At 41.9% G+C, this 10,151-nt stretch overlaps 1 protein-coding gene across 1 annotated transcript in view; it reads left to right on the forward strand.

Annotated features, from left to right (window-relative positions):
* KIAA0586 (KIAA0586 ortholog) overlaps positions 1-10,151 on the forward strand; it is a 4,394,667-nt gene that overhangs the window by 189,795 nt on the left and 4,194,721 nt on the right. The gene's annotated exons all lie outside the window — the stretch shown is intronic.

Genomic DNA, 10,151 nt, shown 5'->3' on the forward strand with positions numbered 1-10,151 from the left:
GGCGATTTCTTCCAACTGCTTCCTAACCGCAACGTACATTCTGAGGAAGTCCAACATTCTAGCGGACAGGCTCAGCAGAATTATCCTGATGCCTCATGAGTGGTCTCTAAATCAGTCAGTGGCAAACATGAATTTCCACAAATGGGGTCAACCTTGCTGTTACTTCTTCACATCCCCTTCCAACAATAACTGGACCAAGTTTTTTGCCCTGATCCCTCCACAGGGGCAGTCACCGAGAGATGCTCTAGTCCATGTTTGGGGCTCCGGTCTTTTTTATGCTTACCCTCCCCTTCCCCTCATCCCCCAAGTTCCTCCAGAAAGCACAGAGGTTCAAGAGCAAAATGATACTCATTGCTCCCTTTTGGCTTTGACAGGTCTGGTTTCCCTTCCTTTGGTCTCATATAATGCGCCATTCGTGGACACTGGAACCAAGTCCAGATCTCCTGTCCTATCCATCAGGGCAGATTCACCTGGATCTTCCACGACTAAAACTAACCAGATGGTTTCTCCAGTTCTGGTGATGGCTAGAAATACCAGGCTTTCATCCTGTGTTCAGAAGATTTTGATGTTCTCACATAAAGCTTCTACTAGAAAAATCTATATGAGCAAATGGAAGAGGTCCTGTATATGGGCTCAGCAAAAACGCTTGGACCCATTCACAGCTCCTATTCTGGCAATTTTAGATTTTCTTGCTTCAATTTTCCAAGACGGAGAAAGTTTTTCTAAAGTGCAACTGGCAGCCATCACGATTTTCACAGTGGAGAACTCATCATCACTTGCTTCATCCAAATTGTATAGGGCCTTTCTTGGAGGTACCTTCTTACTTAGGCCTCCTATAAAGGACCTCACCCCTGCTTGGGACTTGACCATGATTTTACAAGCACTTGTTCATCCCTGTTTTGCACCCTCAGCCAAAGTTGACTTGAAATACTTTTCTTGGAAGTCTACATTTTTGGTAGCTATTACTTCAGCTAGAAGAGTATCTGAGTTGCAAGCACTGTCATACAAAATCTCCATACTTGATTTTTCATAAAGATAGGGTGACCTTACATACCGAGCCTTCCTTTTTACCCAAAGTTGTCTGTGAAAATCGTATCAGTCAAGTCATCACCCTACCAGTATTCTTTCCAAATTGCCAAAACAAAGGTGAATATACCCTTCATCTTATAGATGTTCATAGACAGTTGTGTTTTTGTCTCGATAGGACAAAATCTTTCAGAAAATCCGACCAGCTTTTTGTTTCCTTCTGTAATGTTAGAATGGGAAGGCAAGTTTCCAAAACCACAATGGCTTAATGAATAGATTTAATTTCCTATATATATTCTTCCAAAGGTATTGCATTATTTAAACATTTGAAAGCTGATTCTACCAGATCAATGTCTACATCTCAGGCCTTCTGCTCCAGAGTTTTTATTGCTGACATTTGTGCAACTGCTTCTTGGTCAAACTCCCATACAGTGGATATAAAAAGTGTAAACACCTCTGATAAAATGCCAGATTTTTGTGATATAAAAAAATGAGACTACAATAAATCATTTCTAAACGTTTCCCACCTTTAGTGTGACCTATAACCTGTACAATTCAGCTGAAAAACAAACAAATCTGTTGGGGAAAAAATATAAAAAATAAAAAACGTACAATAAGCTGGTTGCAGAAGTGTGCACACCCCTAAACTAATACTTTATTGATGCACCTTTTGAGTTAATTACAGCATTCAGCCTTCTTGGGTAGGAGTCTAGCAGCATGGCACATCTTGACTTGGCAATATTTGCCCCACTGTTCCTTGCAAAAGCGCTCCAAATCTGTTAGCTTGCATGGGCATCTCTTGTGCACAGCCCTCTTCAGGTCACCCCACAGAGTTTTTATTGGATTTAGGTCTGGGCTCTGGCTGGGTCATTCCAAAACTTTAATTTTCTTTTGCATTTGGATGTATGCTTGGGGTCATTGTCATGTTGGAAGGTGAAATTCCTCTTCGTCTTAAGCTTTCTAGCAGATGCCTGAAGGTTTTGGACCAAAAGTGACTGGTATTTGGAACTGTTCATAATTCCCTCCACCTTGACTAAAGCTTCGGTTCCAGCTGAAGAAAGGTAACCCCAAAGCATGATACTGCCACCAACATGGTTGGTAACCCCAAAGCATGATACTGCCACCACCATGGTTCACCGTGGGGATGGTGTTCTTATGGTGATGCAAAGTGTTGTTTTTGCACCAAACATACCTTTTGGAATTGTGGCCAACCTTGGTCTCGTCAGACCATAACACATTTTCCCACATGCTTTTAGGAGACTTGATGTATTATTTTGCAAACTTATCTGGGTCTGGATATTTTTCTGTGTAAGAAAAGGCTTCCGTCTTGCAACTCTACCCCATAGTCCGGACATATGGAGAATACAGAAGATTGTTGTCACATGTAGTACACAACCAGTACTTGCCAGAAATTCCTGCAGCTCCTTCAGTGTTGCTGTAGGTCTCTTGGCAGCCTCCCTGACCAGTTTTCATCTTGCCTTTTCATCAGTTTGCAACTTCACTGTTGTCCCATATTTTCTCCACTTTTTGATGACTGTCTTCACTGTGTTCCATGGTATATCCAATGCTGTAGAAACTTTTTTGTACCCTTCTCCTGACTGATACCTTTCAACAATAAGATCCCTTTGATGCTTTGTAAGTTCTCTGCGAACCATGGCTGTTGCTGTAGCAGGCAGCTGAGTACATGTCAGGAAAATCCTACTAGGACAGCTGAACTTTATTTCGGGTTAATCAGAGTCTCTTTAATTAATGGCGGGTGTGTATTAACGAAGACTGAATGTTGTAATTAAAGCAAAAGGTGCACACTTATGCAACCAGCTTATTCTCTGTTTTTTATTATTTTATATTTTTCCCCTAACAGATTTGTTTGTTTTTCAGTTGAATTGTACAGGTTGTAGGTCACATTAAAGGTGGGAAAAGTTTTGAAATGATTATTGTGGTCTAATTTTTTTATATCACAAAAACCTGGCATTTTAACAGGGGTGTATAGACTTTTTATATCCACTGTACCTTTATTTCACATTACAAACTGGATATTATTTCTAGAAATAGAGCTGCTTTTGATTCCTCAGTGCTGCAGAATATCCTTCCTTAAGGGCCATCTGAAGTTATTATAGCTGGGGACTCTGTCCCACAGATTGAGGAATGAATGAAAATGACAACATTAGATAAAGAAGTTGTGTACTCACCATAGCATTCCATCTGTGTTGTCCATTTTCATTCTTGCTCAACTCACCCCCCCTCGTTCCCCCGTCCATGACTATGAGTGACCTGATGGATATGATTATAAGAACCATTGTAGTGTTTGAGCTCCTGAACTTTATGCCATCAATTTCTATCCGTTCATAATCTGCATATAAATGTAGATATATTGTAAATATGTTAGCAGCAAACTCGATCTGAGATATTGTGGTGGAATGATGGATTATGGGTAAAGAAGGAGCTCGAGAATTGGATCCTAGAGCTATGGAAAGTGGCCGAGTTGCATCCGAGGATCAGATCTGAATCTAGAGGTTGAGGAAGAATGAAAATGGACAACCCAGATGGAACATTATGGTGAGTACATAACTTCTTTTTCAGCTTCCTCATTAAAGTTTCACACAGCCTATTGCACATTTATTTACGCTGATGTCATGCCCACACCTGCTGCCTCTACTGTGCATCTGCTCTGAATAGTGATGATGAGGCTGTTCATAGGAGATCATAACAGGTTTGCTATCTCTGTGGGGTCAGTGTGTGTGATACCTTTGGCCACTAGCTCTGCACATGCTTAGGTTCTACTCTTTGGATTATGTACATAGCTGTAAAAGGCCCTATGGTTATCCTTGGCTGTACTTGCTAAGTTTCTCTTAAAGGAGTCCTTTGAGGATTTGACAAGTTGAATTATTTGCCTGTTGAGGCTGAGAAGGGTGCTTTTCCATTGTTGGGGCCTTGCCTTTGTTTTCTTGGACAGCATCTTTTTGCGTTTATTGTAAAGTTTGTTATGCTGGATGTCCACAGTGACAGCATATTTTTACTTGGTGCTCTGGCTTTGATTCTTTCGGGTACAGATGAGTTTATACACTTATGCAAGTGATTGTACAGGGCTTTAGTGTAAACTTTGGCATAGTTACCACTTCCAGCTTGGGGTGGGGCTTGGAATACATTTATACCTTCACATAGGAGGGTATAGTTTGCCTTGGTGAAGGTTTTAGTCTTGATTTCACCCTTTGTGAGTTCTGGTGTTAGTACCAGCTCACAGGTGACTGATTTGTGGTCAGTTTTAACTAATGAGGGTCCGACAGTTGCGGCAGTGCATCTGTTTGACATGTTGGCGAGAACAAGGACAGAATGTTTGTTCCCCTTATCAGGGTATGGACAGTTTGTTCCAGGGCATTTGAATTAACAAAGTCAAGGAACATTTGCACTAGTGAGTTAGAGCTAGAGAAGGTTTCCCAGTTGATGGTGGTATAATTGAAATTCCTCATAACCAGTGTGTTCAGTAAAATTTGGATTGTCTGCAGTTTGGTCAAGTAGGCTTTGTGGGCATCGTGACGTATGACTTGAATAGGGGTCTTACCCATTGTAACCTGTACCTGGAGTAACTCCATGGAGCTGTCCGGTCTAAGTAGATGGGAGGTGAATTTATCTCTAATATAGATTGAAACACTGCCGAAACGTGTGGAAGGCATTGTAGCCTTGCAGGTACTCTCTAAGGCTTTGAACCATATCTCTGTGACTGCACAGACATCTGTATGTTCTAGTAATGGAAGTGCATCCAGGGAGTGCAGTTTTTGGTTTAAGCTCCTAGCATTTAGCGGCATTACCCTTATTTTGTTCTGTTTGGTTAATTTCACGTCGGTAATGTTGTTTTCGAGACTTTGCCTAAAAAGGGCACTATGGGGGAGACAGAAGCCTTTCCAGAAGCTGAAAGCTTAGAGGTGCCAGGTGCAAACAGTCTCTGGAAAAGCAGCGAGGTCTGTCGACCATGGCTTCCCAGGCTGACAGGAACCGGATCCCTTTTGAATGACACCAAAAACTGAGCCAGTTATTGAAATCAGTCATTTTTTGTTTATACTGTGACATCATTCTAGGTGAGGGTAGTATGCTGCTCAAGGCTATGGATATACTTGCCTAGGACACGTATTCAGATAGCTCAACCATGTTTCTCTTCGTATAGTTCAGTAAGGTATGTCTCAAGTCATTCACACTGACATGAACTGTGACATAACAGTACTTGTTGCCGAGAGACATGAGTGCATGCGTGACCTGGCACATCTTGGCACTGGACAGGCAACTGATCATGACTTTTTCTTGTCCAACCTGATGAGTGAGACATCTGTGTGTCTCACTATTGAGTCTCCAATGACAAGAACATTTGTTTTTGAGTGTTGCACCTTACTGGCTTGGTGGGCGAGACACTGGTATTGCTGTGTGTCATGGGTGCTGTGGGAATTGTGTTAATTGTAGCAGTTTTGTGTTTTGGAGGTCTCCGGTGTTTCGGTAAGTTTTTCAAGAGAACCTCTGTGTATGTGGATTTGCGTGTTTGATGCGTGCTATGTCTATAAGTAGTGGTTTGTGCATGAGTAGTGGTACTATGAGCATATGTAGTGGGAAGTGAGTTGACAACCTTCTCTGTGTTACTGTTTTGAATAAGAGAGAGCATGGATTCTAGATTCCTGGTATAAATACATCTCTCACACCCTGTATTAGTGTGTGTTATTAGAAGAGGGTTGTGTTTGTACATGAGGCAGTTGCTATACTGCCTCAGGAAGACCCAAGTCAACAAGGTTGGCAGAAGAAACAAGGGTAGTCCATCTGTCCATAATGTTAGGTTGAAGACTGTTGTGGCTATTCAGAATTGATCACAGAGGAACTCAGTGGATGGATATTTCTGCCTGGGTTTTAGGGATAATTTGTTGAATTTAACTGTCTGGTTTTGGCACACAACTGCTTGGCAGTGCGCTGTGCTGTGCAACATGCATCAAATGCATGGCCTAAATACCAGAAACTGATAACTTGAAAACCATTCAAAAGGACCAATGAGGATGCTTATTGCAAGCCCTAGACTGGTCACCCTTTACCAGACAGGTCCCAGTCAGCACAATTCTCTCACAAAAGTGCAGATAGGCCCCTTCCAATCCAAGATGGCCTGGAAAACATGCTCAGAACAAACAAACCACTGCAAACAGTTCCAGAAGCAGCAAGCCTGTATCTGAACTATGCTACAGCTACTAGCTTACCCAAGTTTCAGTGGGAAAGACTAGAGAATGTTTAAAACAGCAGTGAGACACTAAACATTTAAAACAGCAGAAAATTAGCAAGAAGGCTCTAAAGAAAGTTTTAAACAGTTAACAGATCAGTTATTTAAATACTGGTTGGTGGGAAAACCAGAACAAGCTGAAAAGGTAGCTTAAAAACAGTGTGAAAAATGCCAGTAAATACTTACAGTGAAACTAGCAAAAAAGCTTTGTAAACAGTGAAAACAGCACTAAAATTCTATTTAACAGGTAAAATAAAGCAGACAATTGCAGTACAACAGTGTAGTTTAGTACACCGTAAATAAATAAATACAGTATAAAAATAGGCCAGAGGCAATAAAAAAGTGCAGTAAATAGTATAAATAAGCAAAAAAAAAAAAAAAAAAACAGGCAACTTATGTTTTATTTAGAAGCTCAGAAGCCTCTAGTCGTCTGGTATTTCAGCTCAGAGTTGTGGCTGGTAACCCACCTCATTTCAGCTCAGTACAAACAAGCAGAAACCTGCTCAAATGTTTCTTTTAGAATGATGTTTACCAGGATGTCGTAAACGCATTGCTGTCCTGGAAAATATTCTGTTTGATCAGCCTTCACAATAAATATTCTGTTTGACGAACCTTCACAATAGATCAGCTGGAAGCTTTAAAACCAGAAAAAAGTTTTTGTCAATCGTTGATGGTTTATACATTGTTCTCCAAGGATTGTCTTCCACAGCTAAGCCAGCTCGGTCCTTTAAGAGAAGATGACCCCTCTTCAAAAACGGAGAAAATGGCCTGATTGTCAAACAATCTTTTCTTAACCAGAATCTTCTGATAAGCCCTCCCAAGAGGCAGACTTTGCAGGTACAGTAGCTGTCTTTTTTTACTAGGTGCTTTTTGCTCCTGTTGCTTGCTGACCATTAAGGCTTTTTCTCCAATGGGACTCTGTTTACTCCCTTGTATTAAGGGATTCCCCAATACAGCATGGAGGGACCTTCAAGAGGGGCTGTGGTCATACAGACAGCCACGAGGGTTTCCTGCTGTCTCAGATCCTTTTTCTTCTCTGTTGCCATCAGTTCCACTCTTCCAAGCTGATAGGCCACAACAACCCTGATGTGAACTAAGTGCAGTATTCATAATTTTTTTTGTATTAAACTTCAACTGCTTCCCTTCTGCCCACTTGTATGACCTTTCAAAAGTCTTCTTTAGACTGCTTCTCCCATCCTTCACTGCTCCAGCTATCTCTGTGACATCAGCAAACAGATTGCTTCTGGTCTGTGTTTTCACAGTTATGTTTAAGACAAACATACTGAAGAGTACTCTGCCCATTAATGACCACATGTGCTACTCTTCTTGTCATTTCCCTGATTACTGACATTGTCCATCTTACAACAGCTCTCTGTGTCCTACCATTCAACTATGCAACTATATTTCCTCAGAAATAATCCCTCCCCAACTGCTCCAGTTTTCCTATCATCCTTCTCTGTGAGGCAGAGTCAGAAGCCTTGATGAAGTCCAGGTATGCTGCCATGATCTGTAATCTTGTCAATTTCAGCTGTAACCTACTCATAAAATTGGATCAGGTTTAACCAACTACTCCTTATGGGTATGACTGTATGTTGCCTTCTGTCATGGAGATTGTTGTCCATTAAAAATCCTTTGAGTCTTCCCCATCTGGATGCTTTGCATTACTTTGCCAGCCACTTTTGTAAGCTCGCAGGCCTGTAGCACCCTGGATTTTTTCTGTTTTCTCCTCTTTATCCAGGGGTATTGCAGCTGCTGTCTTCTAGTCCTGTGGCACTGATGTGCTAGCCATTGATCTATTAAAAATCTCTGTCAGGGAATCTGCCATATATCTATTAAAGAATTTGTGAACACACAGGAGTTTTGGGGGCTGTGGGTGGCAGCCCATCTAGTCCTTATGCATTATCCTCCTTAAGAGCAGCTAGCTTTCTTTGAATCTAATGTCTGTCTATTCTGGTGTCTTTCCATTTTTCTCCTCATTCTGCCTTGCTTCTCTCACATCATGACATTCTCCCCTTGCATTGCATTATGAAGACTGCTGTCATTCATTACCTCTGTTTTTCCCAGTCGTATATGATCTCCCTTATCTTTGCTCTGTCTGGCCAGTCCAGCCCCCCCCCCCTCTATTTACCTAAAATGTCCTTGCTTCCCTTTTTGATCCCTTCTGCCACTTCCCTTTTAACTTTAACTGCTCTCACCATCTTTGTTGTTTTTTAGTTAATGTCATTCACATCTTGACCCCCTCCTTTTCCACCAATTGTAAGCCTTTTCTTTTGCAGTAATTGTTAACTTCATATTCCTGCATAGCCATGTTGACTTTTTTTCTCTTAGTGTCTCTTTTTGTTCCAGGGTGCTCCCTCCACGTGTTCCTGCCATGCATCAAATGTCCTTTTAGTGGACTTAACCTCATATGTTCCCTACTGATGGGGGGGTCTCTAGATCCCCTTGGATGAGAGTAGTACAGAGGAACTGTCATTCAGGCAGCCACTGGGAAGTTTGTACTCTCGCTGGCATCCCAGTGATGAGGGCATTTTTTTTGTGAATACCTATAATACTGCTCCTGGCCAGGATGAAGGACTACCTATATCACTTTGGGAAACACAATGGCCTGTAAGCTTAAATGCCACCCCTCCTTCAAGGGATTGTGGCTGTATGTGCTCTGCTCCACCCAAGCCTCCTTCCAAGATGGACACACGTAGCCACCCATACTACCACAAGCAAAAAACAGAGCCACTAATACAACTTCAGTCTACTAGATCAAAGTCCGGACTTTATTACTGCATATCACCAGGGTTGTTTCTTTTTCTGCCTCTTCCACACACCCTTTTCTGAAGTCCTGAGTATCCATTTGCAACTCATCCCTCTTATTTGTTTGCTCCCTTGATTTGCTCACAGTCTCCTGACTTACTCTTGACTACCACCAACCCACCGGTCAGCATAATGCACTCTTTTTAAACCCACACATTTGTCTTTTTATTGTTATTCTTTCCTGCACTCTAAACCACACAGTGGCTTGACTACTGTGGGGTAACAGTGCCATGATTGCTACACTCTTTTTCTCATCTGAGAAACCACTAGTCCCTCAGTTGATGGAAAAGAAGAATAACTCAGTAGTGGCTCATGCTACCTTTTGTAAACCTTTTTTGTGGAATATTGTTTCACATCAGCTTTTTCTTTTTCAGAAAAGTGAAAAATCTCTCTAAATGTCATTACAAATGTCACTAGTGGACTAGAGAGATAAAACCCTGACTGTGGACCAAGCAGATTAGATGCTTTACAATCTATAGTGGATCTCTAGCAGATGCTGGAGCTCAGAGGGTTGACATCAAACTGGAGGGGCAGCAGGGTTGAGAAGACATGGAGTCCCTACAGGCCATGGAAGAGCAAGGCATGTCCTCATAGTTGCTCCACTCTGACTGCCCACTCTTGCATACTGATGTAAGTGCAAGAGGAAAGGGTGTGTAGGGCTAATAAAAATACTGTGAGCCATAGAATGACAGCATTTCCCTGCTCCTTTTCACTCCACTTGCCTGGTAAGCCTTTCACCCAGAGAGATGACTTTGAGAAGGAGGATTCCACTGTCAGGTGCACTCCTGAGAGAGAGAGAGAGAGAGAGAGAGAGAGAGAGAGACCCTGCCAGCATGGGTCACACCAGGGAACTGCCAAAGATGACAATTGTGGAGGAGCGACAGTAGGAGCAGGCAGAGTCTTGGGGTCACTGGCAGTGGGATATATATTGTATATCATTGCAAGTAAGACTGTGTCTTGTCTCCCAGATCAATAAAGAAGCATCTTGTGTTAGGTAAGTTATACCCAAGGATTACCACAACCGGATATTGTTTTGCTTGGGTCTGAATATAAACTTGGGTCTTATGAAAATTGCCCA

Source organism: Protopterus annectens, chromosome 6.part0 (assembly GCF_019279795.1).
Source record: "Protopterus annectens isolate FY-2018-M chromosome 6.part0, PAN1.0, whole genome shotgun sequence".
NCBI lineage: Eukaryota > Metazoa > Chordata > Ceratodontiformes > Protopteridae > Protopterus > Protopterus annectens.